The sequence below is a fragment of the Delphinus delphis genome, chromosome 3 (genome assembly GCF_949987515.2).
Source record: "Delphinus delphis chromosome 3, mDelDel1.2, whole genome shotgun sequence".
Lineage (NCBI taxonomy): Eukaryota > Metazoa > Chordata > Mammalia > Artiodactyla > Delphinidae > Delphinus > Delphinus delphis.
In genome coordinates this window covers 100,547,761-100,562,702 of record NC_082685.1, presented here as the reverse complement: position 1 = coordinate 100,562,702, position 14,942 = coordinate 100,547,761, and the positions used below count along the sequence as shown (strand labels likewise).

The following is a 14,942-nucleotide window of genomic DNA, read 5'->3' as shown; positions in this document are numbered from 1 at the left end:
CTATGTTTTCCTCTAAGAGTTTTATAGTGTCTGGTCTTACATTTAGGTCTCTAATCCATTTTGAGTTTATTTTTCTGTATGGTGTTAGGGAGTGTTCCGATGCCATTCTTTTACATGTAGCTGTCCAGTTTTCCCAGCACCACTTATTGAAGAGACTGTCTTTTCTCCATTGTATATCTTTGCCTCCTTGTCATAGATTAGTTGACCATAGGTGCGTGGGTTTATCTCTGGGCTTTCTATCTTGTTCCATTGATCTATGTTTCTGTTTTTGTGCCAGTACCATATTGTCTTGATTACTGTAGCTTGGTAGTATAGTCTGAAGTCAGGGAGTCTGATTCCTCCTGCTCGGTGTTTTTCCCTCAAAACTGCTTTGGCTATTCGGGGTCTTTTGTATCTCCATACAAATTTTAAGATGATTTGTCCTAATTCCATAAAAAATGCCATTGGTAGTTTGATAGGGATTGCATTGAATCTGTAGATTGCTTTGGGTAGTATAGTCATTTTCACAATATTGATTCTTCCTGTCCAAGATCATGGTATATCTCTCCATCTGTTGGTATCATCTTTAATTTCTTTATAGTTTTCTGCATACAGGTCTTTTGTCTCCCTTGGTAGGTTTATTCTTAAGTATTTTATTCTTTTTGTTGCAGTGGTAAATGGGAGTGTTTCCGTAATTTCTCTTTCAGATTTTTCATCATTAGTGTATAGGAATGCAAGAGATTTCTGTGCATTAATTTTGTATCCTGCAACTTTACCAAATTCATTGATTAGCTCCAGTAGTTTTCTGGCAGCATCTTTAAGATTCTCTATGTATACTATCATGTTGTCTGTAAACAGTGACAGTTTTACTTCTTCTTTTCCAATTTGTATTCCTTTTATTTCTTCTTCTTCTCTGATTGCCGTGGCTAGGACTTCCAAAACTATGTTGAATAATAGTGGTGAGAGTGGAGATCCTTGTCTTGTTCCTGATCTTAGAGGAAATGCTTTCAGTTTTTCACCATTGAGAATGATGTTTGCTGTGGGTTTGTCATATATGGCCTTTATTATGTTGAGGTAGGTTCCCTCCATGCCCACTTTCTGGAGAGTTTTTATCATAAATGGGTGTTGAATTTTGTCAAAAGCTTTTTCTGCATCTATTGAAATGATCATATGGTTTTTCTTCTTCAGTTTGTTTATATGGTGTATCACATTGATTGATTTGTGTATATTGAAGAATCCTTGCATGCCTGGGATAAATCCCACTTGATCATGGTGTATGATACTTTTAATGTGTTGTTGGATTCTGTTTGCTAGTATTTTGTTGAGGATTTTTGCATCTAAATTCATCAGTGATATTGGTCTGTAATTTTCTTTTTTTGTAGTATGTTTGTCTCATTTGGGCATCAGGGTGATGATGGCCTCATAGAATGAGTTTGGGTGTGTTCGTTCCTCTGCAATTTTTTGGAAGAGTTTGAGAAGGATGGGTGTTACCTCTTCTCTAAATGTTTGATAGAATTAACCTGTGAAGCCGTCTGGTCCTGGACTTTTGTTTGTTGGAAGATTTTTAATCACAGTTTCAATTTCATTAATTGCGATTGGTCTGTTCATATTTTCTGTTTCTTCCTGGTTCAGTCTTGGAAGGTTGTACCTTTCGAAGAATTTGTCCATTTCTTCCAGGTTGTCCATTTTATTGGCATAGAGTTGCTTGTAGTAGTCTCTTAGGATGCTTTGTATTTCTGCGGTGTCTGTTGTAACTTCTCCTTTTTCGTTTCTAATTTTATTGATTTGAGTCCTCTCCCTCTTTTTCTTGATGAGTCAGGCTAATGGTTTATCAATTTTGTTTATCTTCTCAAAGAACCATCTTTTAGTTTTATTGATCTTTGCTATTGTTTTCTTTGTTTCTATTTCATTTATCTCTGCTCTCAGAGCAGACTGTTTCTATGCTTTAACTTGCTTTTATTTCCTTTGAATTTTGATAATGACATACAGGGAGAGGGAGGGGAAGCTGGGACAAAGTGAGAGAGTGGCGTGGACATATATACACTACCAAATGTAAAATAGATAGCTAGTGGGAAGCAGCCACATAGCACAGGGAGATCAGCTTTGTACTTTGGGACCACCTAGAGTGGTGGGATAGGGTGGGTGGGAGGGAGGTGCAAGTGGGAGGGGATATGGGGATATATGTATATGTATAGCTGATTCACTTTGTTATACAGCAGCAACTAACACACCATTGTAAAGCGATTATACTCCGATAAAGATGTTTAAAAAAAAAAAGAGACGTATTCTTATTCCAAAACCAGAAATTGCTTTGCCAGAGTTTGCTTCCCACAGGTATTGTTACAGAATGGACACATATTCTGTGCTTCAAATAATTGATTCTAAAACCAGTGCATTGCTTAAAATAATGCCACTGTATCAGTGACATTTTTCCGTTTTCCCTTTGTTGGATGATTCAGGACTGTTCTGTTTACTCTTCCTGTCTGTCCAGTGGAAAAACAGAAAAAGTTAGGATATTTGAATGAATTTTCCTTGGATTCTTTTCAAATTCTTTATATAAATATTTCTGTAGGACTTTATAAGCAACCAAACAATAATTATACTGAATGACTTATACAGAATCAGGAGAATAGAGGAAATACAAATATGTCTGATAATAAACAGTAAAGATGCAGTTATATTTGCTTTAGATTAATATTATCTTTTCAGCTAATTAAGACATTAATAGGTTATTTAATGAGGTGTTTCAGTTTGGTGGTTAATTGCACAGGCTACATGGAAGCAAAAAGCCATGCTCTGTTCTAACTCAAACAAAAGCCCAGAGAAAGAGAGGAAGGATGATGCAAAGACTGGAGCCAGCCAGTTTGAACCGGCACTAGTTGGTAATGACAGGGAGAGCTGAGGTGGGACCCGCAGAGAGGAGGAAGGCGCAGAAGGGGAATTACATTCATTCAGCCTGGGCTCGTTTCAAGGTTCGCTGTGAAGGCCATTTAGAAGCTCTCATTTAAATGTGTGGTTACGGGCATCATGTTCTCACAAACTTCTTATTCTTCTGTGAAAGAAACACAGAAATAGCTGTTTGTGCTAGAGCAGAGCTGTCTATATTTCCCCCCCCCCAGGATTTGCCCTTGTCTCCCCATCCTGTTTAGAGCAGAATATGAATACTGATAAAAGGGAATCCTTAATTTTGAACATTTCCTGAGAAAAAAAAACAAAAGCAAAATATAAATAGAACCTGCTTCTAGAGAATTCCTAAGCAGGCTGTGCTAAGTAAAAGCACTTCTTTTAAATGTTGTAAAAGCAGACGTCACCATGCAAAGCAAATGAAACTTCACTTCAGACGATGTCTAATTGCAATGTTGTAGACTGTGCATCAGAGACGCCCATTTGCCGTCAATCAACAGACAGGAAATCACTTATAACCTTCTGTGAGGATTAAAGTCACAGAAGATTTTAAGGAAATGAAATTGGTTGATGGTAAATGATCAGTCTTGTGAAAATGTGTAATACACATAGCTATTTTTTAAAATGAGAATGACCTTTAGGAATGAGTTAAATTGAGTGGGCAAGAGTGTGGCTATGGGGCTTCTGGTATATTTCAAACTCATTATTCTCAAATCAGTTCTGTCTCATTAATTTTGGTTTTACTACTACTAGGCAACAATCCAAAACCATTTAAAACCTGCTAGACGGTTTCCACTCTAGGAGTCACTGCCAGCATGGTCCCCCAACTGAAAATACAAGAGACAGAACTCGGAGAACGGTCTAACCCCTATTCTCAGCCACGCACATATCTTAGGAATTTAAAGATGTGACTTCAGAGCAGACTCTCATGCAGATCAAGGGTGGTCTAAATTCAGGTGCATATGAAATAAAACCCATAGCTAACTTGACATTGCATTTCGTAGAAGCCATCCAGGATGAGGTCATAGTGTTAAAACGATTTTGGAAGCTAAAATATGATGATGAAATTGATTTTTATTTTTCCATGGTAATTGTGATCACAAAAATCCTAGGTAATCTAATTATCTTATTTTATCCATCGATTTCAATCTTTCTCCTCATAAAGCCTTATGTTAGAGCAGTCACGAGAAAACCATACCCTTCTTTTTATTCTCCCCACTCTTTGATAGATGCCCATCAAATAAGGAATTGTCTAGAAGTAAGAGGGTGAAGCCAAAAGCCTAGCTAATCTAATCCAAAGTGTGAATAATTAGAATTATTAACTAGCCAAGTCACTAACACCATTCAGTCATCAAGCAGTTTATGGAACTAACCACGAGTATTATAAGTGTTAAGTGCTAAGATGATAGCAAAGATATTCATGATGATCCTATATAATCTTTAGCTTAAATACATGTACTTGACAATTAACTAGCAATGCCAGTCAGCATTCAGTTAAGAAAACTCTAAGTAGCAGACACAATAAGGAGTTAGTTCTAGAAAAATAGTGGGCCAGGTATATTTGGAGAAGATGCCATAACTTACGTTGTTCCCTGGCAGAGGGTAGATTTGACTAAAAGAGAGATGAGGAGGAGAAATGAATATGAAGTATTTACAGAAGAGTTGAGGAATTTCTCAGAGTTAATAGTAGGTTCTGAGTTTGAGACTAGTGAGAAGTTTAAGTGTACAGATAAAGTGGGGTCAGGTTGGAGATTGTAAAGTTAATCTTTACGGAGCAAGGCTCACAAACCCAAGTGCCTGCAAGAGACCAGAAAAGCTATTTAAGTGAGTCTCTAGGGACTGTGGTAACCCATAACTGCATGCCCTAAGTGAAAGCCATTTTCCAACTCAGACCAATCATTCCCTATGGCAACGACTTCTGACTTTTTAAGAAAAATTGAGTATCTGAACTGTTGTGTGAAGTATCCGGATTTTTTTTTTTTTTTTTTTTTTTTTTTTTTTTTGCAGTACGCGGGCCTCTCACTGCTGTGGCCTCTCCCGTTGCGGAGCACAGGCTCCGGATGCGCAGGCTCAGCAGCCATGGCTCATGGGCCCAGCCACTCCACCGCATGTGGGGTCCTCCCGGACCGGGGCACGAACCCGTGTCCCCTGCACCGGCAGGCAGACTCTCAACCACTGCGCCACCAGGGAAGCCCCAAATATCCGGATTTTTAAAACAATAAGCAGATCAAACAAGACCTACCTGGAAGCTGATTTCAGCCTATGACACTACAGCTACAATTTGTGTAGGAAAAGGTGAGCCTTGCAGCTTTTTCATCAGGCCAGAGAACGTGATGAATATTTCAGGAAGGTTTCACAATGGTTGCCTCTAGGTGGTTTTGAATAGGAGAGAGCTACAGCCTCCAGGAAGCCTTTTCTGCCCCTCTCCAACCAGGAGCTACAAATAATCACCAAGACTTGGAGTCTGATTAAGCTAGTTTTCTTGTGTGTTTCTTGAGGATGCCTTGGCCTGGAGGGAAAATTATAGAGTACCTCTTTAATACTAGCCTTTTCCTGTCCCTCATAAAAATGTCCTTTGTCAGCAATATCTGCACTGCCTGCCTCTAGCCATACTTCACTTTTAATTACCAATAACATTGAACAGCGAGGGGTGAGTGGGTGGGTGAGTTGGCTGGGTGGTTGGTTGTTCTGAGGATGTTCTGAGATCTGGGATGTAGTAGGAAAGCTTTAAGCCCTGGTCTTTGAATTAGAAGTCTTGGAACCAAGTCTCAGTTCTTCTCTTCCTGGCTTTATGACCTTGGACAAATCATTCAGCTTACTGAACCTGACAGACTCTTCTCCATCCTGGGGCCAGACTCTTCTCCATCCTGGGGCCATGGCACATGCTGTGTTTCCTTGGCCTGCAAAGCGTCTCTTACCTTTACCTGACTGCCACTTTCTTGTCTTTAAGATGACAGCTAAAATGTCATTTCTTCAGAGAGGCCTCCCATGACCTTCCCATCTAAAGTGGAGCCTGTATTCGTTTCCTAGGGCTGCTGTAGCAAAGTACCACAACTTGGAGGCTAGAAATCTGAAATCACAGTGTCAGCAGGACCGTTTCCCCTCTAAAAGCTCTAGGGAAGAATCCTTCCTTGCCTCTTCATAGTTTTTGTTGATTTCCAGCGATCCTTGGCATTCCCTGGCTTATAGCTGCACTACTCCAGTTTCTGCCTGTATCATCACATGGACTTCTTCCCTATGTGTGTCTATTTGTCTTCATATGGTTTTTTTTTAATATTTTTTATTATTTTATTATTTATTTATTTAGGCTACGCCAGGTCTTAGTTGCAGCACGCGGACTTCTTCGTTGTGGCATGCAGACTCTTAGTTGCAGCATGCGGACTCTTAGTTGCAGCATGCATATGGGATCTAGTTCCCCGACCAGGGATCGAAACTGGGCCCCCTGCTTTGGGAGCATGGAGTCTTACCCAGTGAACCACCAGGGAAGTCCCTATATGGCCTTCTTATCAGGATACCAGTCATTGGATTTAGGGCCCACTCTAAGCTAGTATGACCTCATCTAAACTAAGACCCTGCTTCCAAATAAAGTCAATTTCTGAGGCTCCAGGTAGATCTGAATTTTGAGGTGACACTATTCAAACTAGCACAAGCTCCCCTTTTATTTTTAAAAATGCAATTCTAAAATTCCTAAGCAAAACGGTACTAGGCCTTACCTGGCCAACGAACTGAATTTCTTCCTATTCAAAGGACAGATTTTTCTTCTTTCTTTCTTTTTCTTTAGTATTCTAAGGAGGCCTAAAATATCAATATTTAATAGAGGTAGGAGGAAGAGAATGCAGGTTCTGAAACAGCATGGAGAAGGTCATGGTAGTCTATTCTTGTCACAGGTATATTTATCCCCCAGATAAGGAGGACAGTGTTGCAGGGTGAATGAGAACCCATATGTCTGTCCTATCTTCCTACATCGTCAGTTATCAATGTTATTTTACAGCATAATAAAATTAATATGTAGCTAAAGTTAAATAAGCATGATGATATTAAGCAACATGTAAATTCACATAGTATTTAGGATTAAGTATGACACACACACAAAAGAAGTCTTTGTCAAGGATACAGCCCCAGACTTCCCAAGAAGAGTCAGACATGCATATTCTTCTCCAAAAGAGGTACATGAATAGAAAAGTTTGAGATATGCTAAATGTGTTATAACTTATTCTTCACAACAACCCCACAAGATAAATATAATTTTAAAGATGTAGATACTGAAGTTCGGAAAGTTGAATAACTTCCCTGACATCGCTGTTAGCTGATGATAATATTAAAATTTGAATCCAGGACTCTGATTCAGAAGAATGAAATCTTAATGTTATATAAGGAAGAAATTTAGGAGCAAGCAAGTGCAAAGGAAGGCATGCCAATAACATAAAATATCAAACAGATCAAGTTGGATGAGGACTGAAAAGTAGTTTTGGTGGCTACTTGGTGACTATGGAACCTAGATTAAAGAAGGTTGAAAATGAAAGTGAACCAGAACGATATACAACTGTTCATCAACCAGAATGACTAAAATTAAGAAAAAAACAAACATACAATTCCAGGTGTTGCCAGTGGGGATTTCTGCTAAACATATAAATCACATGCCTATCCTACAACCCATCAATTTTACTTTTAAATATATACCCAAGATAAATATGCCATAGAAGACAAGTCTGTAAGATATTAATTGTAGCTTTATTCATAGTATTCCCAAATTGTAAATAACCCAAATGTCCATAGGAAGTAGAATGGATATATTTTGGTGTATTCACTCAGTGGTATACTACACAACAATTAAAAATGGAGTGAAATAGTATTACATACAACAACATGGATGAATCTCACAGACATTTGTTAAGAGAAATAAACCAGACATGAAATAGTACGTACTATAGTTCAAGAACAGGCAAAACTAACTGATGGTAATACAGGTGAATATGGTGATTTCCTTAAAGCTGCAGGGTACTGACAGGGAAGGGTCACAAGTGAATCTTATAAGATGTTAGAAGTGTTCTATATCTTGATCTTGGTGGTGGTTTGTGGGTATATATAGATGTAAAATTTTATCTAATTGCAATTAAAAATTCCTGAGATCAACTGTATGTAAGGTAGACTTTAATTTTAAAAATTTGAAATGAACATTTTTCTTACGGTATCCTCATGAGCTGGATGGGGAACAAGGAGGTAGTAAATAAAGGGAATATATTTTTTAAAGAAGAAAGAAAGAAGGAATCAGGCCAGAAGGTCCAATATCTGGATAATAGTAGATCTAGAAAGTATGAAAAGAGAAAATAGAGGGGAGGAAATTATCAAAGAAATAATAAAAAATTCCCAGAATTGAAGACTGTGATTCATAAAAGCCCTTCAAATGCTTAGCAAACAAAACCAGACAAGGCACATAATCATCATGACATTTTAGAACACTGTAATAAAAAAAAGCTGTAAAAGTTTCCAGAGAACCCCACGCCCAGTGTCGCACATCGGGGATCGGAATGGTGTCAGACTTCTTAACAGCAATGCTGGAGGACAAAAAATTAGTAACTTTAGAATTCTGACAGTAAATTGTTTCTGTATCACTGCTACTTTCCCAGCTAAATTAGTATTCAATTGAGTAAATTGAATAAATTACTGAAAGAATAAATTTACTGAAAGTAAAACATTTTCAGTCATACAAGACCTCAAAAAATGATCTCTGTGTACTCTCACATAGCTACTAGAGATGTGCTTCACTAAAAGAAGGAGGGAAACAGAGGGAAATATGGAATCCAGAATGCAAGGGAAATCTCAGGATGATAGCTGCACAGCAGGCCTTAGAGAGCAGCTGGTCTGTTATGAACCTTCTAAAACAATTTTTCTCTTAAAACCATGTACATGAATTTCTTTTAACCATGTACATGAATTTCTTTTAATGAATTTAAAAATTAATTGGGCTCAGATGGTAGAGGTAATAAATGGAAGAGCAGAGTCCCAGAATAGGTTACCAGAAGAGGGATTTGGTTATGAGCACAGGTGTAGAAAAGAGATGGGACATGCCTTTCCCTGTTACAGGGAAACTCTAGGGGTTCTTTGCATAACAAGATGCCCGTGCACATGATGGCTAGATTTGGTTTAGAGTCTGACCCAAGTATGCTGAGATGCTTTTATATAAGTCAGAAAATGAAGGGAAAAAATCGTGGTATTTTAGAGCAGTATGGTAAGGTATGTTCGCTTGCATCCAGCCCAACCCTCTTAATTTTAAAATGGATTGTGTTCCACTGACTGTTTGAAAGTGACTCAGTAAAGTACACGGTGCTCTGATGTGGAGTTTCTTTGACAAAGGAAGGATGACTTCACTCATGCTTGATTAACCATTTCCAGAATAATGCATTGTTAAACATGGACTTTGTACAATGGCTGGTCCATAATTCCTATCAGTATCTTAACAATCAGATGTTTCTGAATATAGGAGAGCTGGCAATCAATTCATAATTGTGGTAGTTATCTCAATGAAAAATATAGTAATGCATAGATTTAAAAGTTTCATGCTTCATTTTAAACTGTTTTTATCTCCTGGATCAAATTGAATATATTATATGGAGAGAAAGAGAGAGAGAGAGGTATAGAGTGTATATATTCCTGTACATTAAGGTAATTACACCACCCTGTTCACCATGGAGAGGAAGTAGTCCAGGTGAAAGATAATAATAGAAGCACGGGGAAGGATTGACATATTCCAGAGGTACTTGAAAAGTATAGCTGATAGAATTTGAGAATTAATTGCACAGGATGAAAAATAAAAGGAGTCAAGGTCTTGAGTAACTGGTTGAATGGTGGAGCCATTGACTAGGACACAGAACACTGGAGTAGTAGGAGTACTTTTGATGGAGAGGATCAAAATTTTAGTGTGGAGCATTGTAGGGAGAGGTTATACCTGAGTATATATCTTGCATTAATTCCATAATCATAAATAATCACTTTATAAATAATGTTCTCTTATCTGTATCTCTCTTTCTATAGATGAGAGGCTAATTGAATAAAACATTAATGCTATTTCATTTTACTGCCATCAACAGAAATAAGCCTCAGTCTTCTTTTATATCCTTATTCCTACTTTGCAGAACAAAGAATAAACCCTTTATAAAGTTTGTGGTTAAGACATAAAAACAGTAGGAGGGAGGGCATCTGGTGTGTGACCCAGCCTTGATATAAATCGGCTCATCTTAGCTTCTAGATGATCCACTGTTCCCAACTAAGTAACGTTTCTTCTGATCTTTAATCTCTTCCATAGAGCCCACCTCAATGCTAGTTATTCTCTGCCTGCTAGGTAAGAACTAGTTGGATTGGGTTGTAGAGAGGTAATGAGACTGCTAGTTTTTCAATGAGTCAGAAACAAGGCAGAATTATGGATTCTTTTTAAAGTGACACAAAATTTTGAAGATGCCTGTTCCTCCTACTTTATTGAGGAAAGAATGAATAAAATTTCATCAATTACTGTGGATCCTTGAAAATAGACTGTATGATTTTAAACATTTCCTTGAAATCTTAAGTTTTAAATTTAGTACCATTTATCATTACTTATCTCATAAGCCTACTAAATTCTATTTTATTTTAGTCACTGCTTACTCGTAAAAATTAGCATTTTACTTAAGTTAATGCAATTTCTGTTTTATTGGAAACAAGGACTGTGAGTAAATTGACACAGTTAATATTTAGAAAAAAAAAACCAAATAACTTTAAATGGTGCAAGCAATCAAATGAATAGGTCTCCAATTCAAATTTAATTTCTAAATCACAGATTTGTCAACATTTCCAAATGAGTTGATATCCTACATGAAATAAATTCAACAAATATTTTAAAATTAAATAATATTTTATTTTATTATTAATTTTTATTAGGGTATGGTTGCTTTACAATGTTGTGTTAGCCTTCACTGCACAACAAAATGAATCAGCCATACACATACAGATATCCCCTCTCTTTTGGACTTCACTCCCCTTTAGGTCACCACAGTGCATTAGGTAGAGTTCCCTGTGCTATACAGTATGTTCCCATCAGTTGTCTATTTTATACATAGTATCAGTAATGTATATGTGTCAATCCCAGTCTCCCAATTTCTCCTTCCCCTTTCCGCCTTGGTATCCATAAGTTTGTTCTCTACATCTATGTCTCTATTTCTGCTTTGCAAATAAGATCATCTGTACCATTTTTCTAGATTCCACATATATGTGTTATTATATGATATTTGCTCTTCTCTTTCTGACTTCACTCTGTATGACACTCTCTAAATTATTGCTTTAAATAATAAATATTTCTTTAAATTAAATAATAAATATTCAACAAGTATTTATAAATTCTCACTAGATCTTAGCCAGTGTACTAAGTATTAGGGTTACCTCAATAAACAAGACATGAGCCCTGCTGCCCTCAAAGTGCTTAAATCTGAGCTGAGAATTTATTAAATCCAATTACATGGAGTTGGAGCTATTTTTAAGGATATATATTATGCTGTATATAAAGATATATTAATTTTTCCACACAATGGATTATTTGCTGTAGTACTCTCATGCCAATCAATGGCAATATAGATAAAGCTCAATTGTCATTATTAAAGTAGAAATTTTCTCTAAAGATGAAAGGTGGAAATTTCTATGCAGGCTTAAAATTAATGAAAATTTTTTATGCACATCCAAAATTCCATTATACAAAAAAGTGATAGTTGCCCATAGTCTACACTGAATCTTTAAAAATTCTCTCTCTCTATTTTAGTGCTGACTTTGCTGCCAAAATAGTGCTCCACTTCTAACCTCTGTCCTGCTGCCACCCCTCCACCTCAGTGTTTTCTCTCTGGTTTTCTTTTGGTTTCTGCCACTTCTCCAGAGAATCCTCACTTTAGTTCCACACAGCTGACTGTTTATGGACATCATTAGGCAGTTGGCATGCTCTTTTCCTTGTGATCAATCATGGGCTACCATTTATTCTCTCTGAGCCCTTTTTATTTTTCTTACAACTTTCTGTCCAAGGGTGGTCATTGTGTTAAATCTCATTTGTGCCTCAGGGTGCGACCATGGGAAAGATTGGGATATGTGGGAAGGTGAACAACTTTGAAGTTTGAATCATCCTGGATACCTGAAGCTGCTATAAGGCTGATCTGTAGATACCCAACATGTATAATATGATCAAGTACAATTCATCTTCCCTAAGTCCTTGTCTTATTTCAAATAGTATTTTTTTAACCCTCTCAGGAGAATAAGATTTTCTTCTTTGGGGCACGAATTCTCTGTTTGGATAATAATAAGAGGATAATACCAAAATATCCCCTCAAATGCCTACCATTTAGATACAGGAGTAAACTTTTATGTAGATCTTGACCTGTTTATGTTGACTCGCCCTGTTTTCTTATACATAGCCCTCTTTTGTGTTATTTCCTTTATGCTGCTGAATGGTCTATAGAAGGAATTCTTCATTTTTAAAAATTGTAAAAGAGAAGCACTTGGATTTTATGTTGATAATTATGTCACCTAGTTTATCAGTTCAAGATATAAATTTTAGTATTAATATAAATTTAAAACAGTTTAATAAAATTTATTCATTGAAAAGAACAGGTTGAAGCACTTGTGAGAGTCATTAGCTTTGACCAAGTATATGAGAACACTGGTATTAACAGAAATGTTCTTTAAAGCCATGCAGCAAATCTCAATTCTGTCTCCACATTCAAAGAACTAATGGCAGTCCTTGCCTGAATTTTAGCAGTTATCATTGAAACAGCATAAAAGCAGCAGAGAATGGCAAAAAGAGCATTGAGTTAGTGGTCAGATAAGTCCAATCCAAATTCTGTCATTGGTTAGCTGTAAAGCCTTTGAGTTTCTGTTTCCTTAGCTATCACACAAGGGTAATAACCTAATAGGACTGTTACGAAGATTAAAATGAAATAACCTATCTACAGAAACCACAGAAAGCCCACCACACCTGAGAAACCCAATAAGTGTTGATTACTTTCCTCCCTGTTTGAGTCAAAACATTGCCCAGGGACTTCCCTGGTGGCGCAGTGGTTAAGGATATGCCTACCAATGCAGGGGACACAGGTTTGATCCCTGGCCGGGAAGATCCCACATGCCGCGGAGCAGCTAAGCCTGTGCACCACAACTACTGAAGCCTGTGCACCTAGAGCCCGTGTTCCACAACAAGAGAAGCCACAACAATGAGAAGCCCACGCACCGCAACGGAGAGTAGCCCCACTCGCCGCAACTAGAGAAAGCCCGCGCACAGCACTGAAGACCAACGCAGCCAAAAATAAAATTAAATTTAAAAAAAAAACCATTGCCCTGGGGCTTCCCTGGTGGCGCCGTGGTTGAGAATCTGCCTGCCAATGCAGCGGACACGGGTTCGAGCCCTGGTCTGGGAGGATCCCACATGCCGCGGAGCAACTGGGCCCGTGAGCCACAACTACTGAGCCTGCGCGTCTGGAGCCTGTGCTCCGCAACTAGAGAGGCCACGATAGTGAGAGGCCCGCGCACCGTGATGAAGAGTGGCCCCCGCTTGCCGCAACTAGAGAAAGTCCTCGCACAGAAACGAAGACCCAAGACAGCCAAAAATAAATAAATTAAGTAATTAAAAAAATATTAAAAAAAAAAAAACATTGCCCAATGTCCCCATAATACTGAATAGTTTCAGACAGTTCTGAGGTTTATGTACTCACTTCTAGACCCAGGAATATTGGGTCTTCTTGGAGGAACTAGTTTATTTTTAGTGCAGGTTTTGGTTTTGGTTTTGCATTAACTGACCTACTCAAATAATGAAGACTCTCGACAATTGCTAAACATCCTGATGTTTCTACTTTAAGAACAATTATGCAAAATTAAAACACAATGCAAACTGAGAAAAATCTGAGAAACTCGTAGGAAATGTGACTTCATTTATACCATAGTATCCTCTATTTCTTTAAAATATGATTTTATTAACTAACATGTTATTTACCGATTGGAAATAACTGGAGTCTTTAGTTGCTAGCTGTTCATCAACGTTCCAATTTGAGACTCTCTTTAACTTCAATTTTTTGAAATTAATTTTAACTTGCCCTTTAATTTCAAATATTAAATGTCTTTAGCAGATTCTCATGACAACACAGATGAAATTTGCATTCGTGGCTTCACTTTTTTCCAAAGATTTTTATGAACTGGAAATACTAAAATAGGCCAGCCTAAATTCTACAATTCTGGCCCTTTCCTTCATCCCATCAGGCAATGAGCTTTGTTACTTGCAGTGTCCAGAGCACAACCTTGCTGGATTAATGGTACAGTGGAGAAATCTAGGTATACACACTTATTCTTCTGATTTGAATAAAATGTGTAATCTTAGTTTTTGTTTTCATCATAGATTTATGTTGTCTGATAAAAGAACATGGCTTGTTCATATAATACTCAACTTCTCAGTTTCCTTATGAGCAGATGATTAGATGCTTTAGTTCTTGTGGGCTGACTAATGCGATTACAAACTGCTATAATACCTCAGGAGCCCTCACTCTGTATCACAGGTATCCTGTTTCTTCCAGAGGGCCACATGTTCTACACGTAGAGCAGGCTTCATTTATTTGAGCTGTCTTTTTCTAAATAATACATATCCCTCACCAGAATTGATTCAGTCATGTCACTTTCCAGATATGCTGTTGTTGCTCTAGACCCTGCAGATGCATCTATTTTGCTACTAATGAATCTAATGACCTCTGTGAAATTACGGATAAGGTCAATGCAACTTGCCCTGCATTTGAAGAATAGCAATTCAAGTGAAAAGTTTAAAAAGTTGTGTATAGAAGTTTAGCTATTTGATTTGATTTGAAGTAAAAGTATGAATTGAAACTAATTAACCATGAAAATAATGTATGCCTTTCCTTTGTAATAATTGTTATAATTTTCTTGCATAATTCTAAAAGGGGAAATGGTGCAAAGAGTAACATAAGAACTTCAGTTAGCTGTACAGTAGAAACTAACACAACGTTGTAAAACAACTATACCCCAATTAAAAAAGAAAGAAAGAAAGAAAGAGTATG

The 14,942-nt window shown here is 37.4% G+C and overlaps 1 protein-coding gene across 1 annotated transcript in view; it reads left to right on the top strand.

Moving 5' to 3' along the window:
* The window catches only part of ADGRV1 (adhesion G protein-coupled receptor V1), a 565,763-nt gene that overhangs the window by 351,763 nt on the left and 199,058 nt on the right, over positions 1 to 14,942 (top strand). The window lies entirely within an intron of this gene.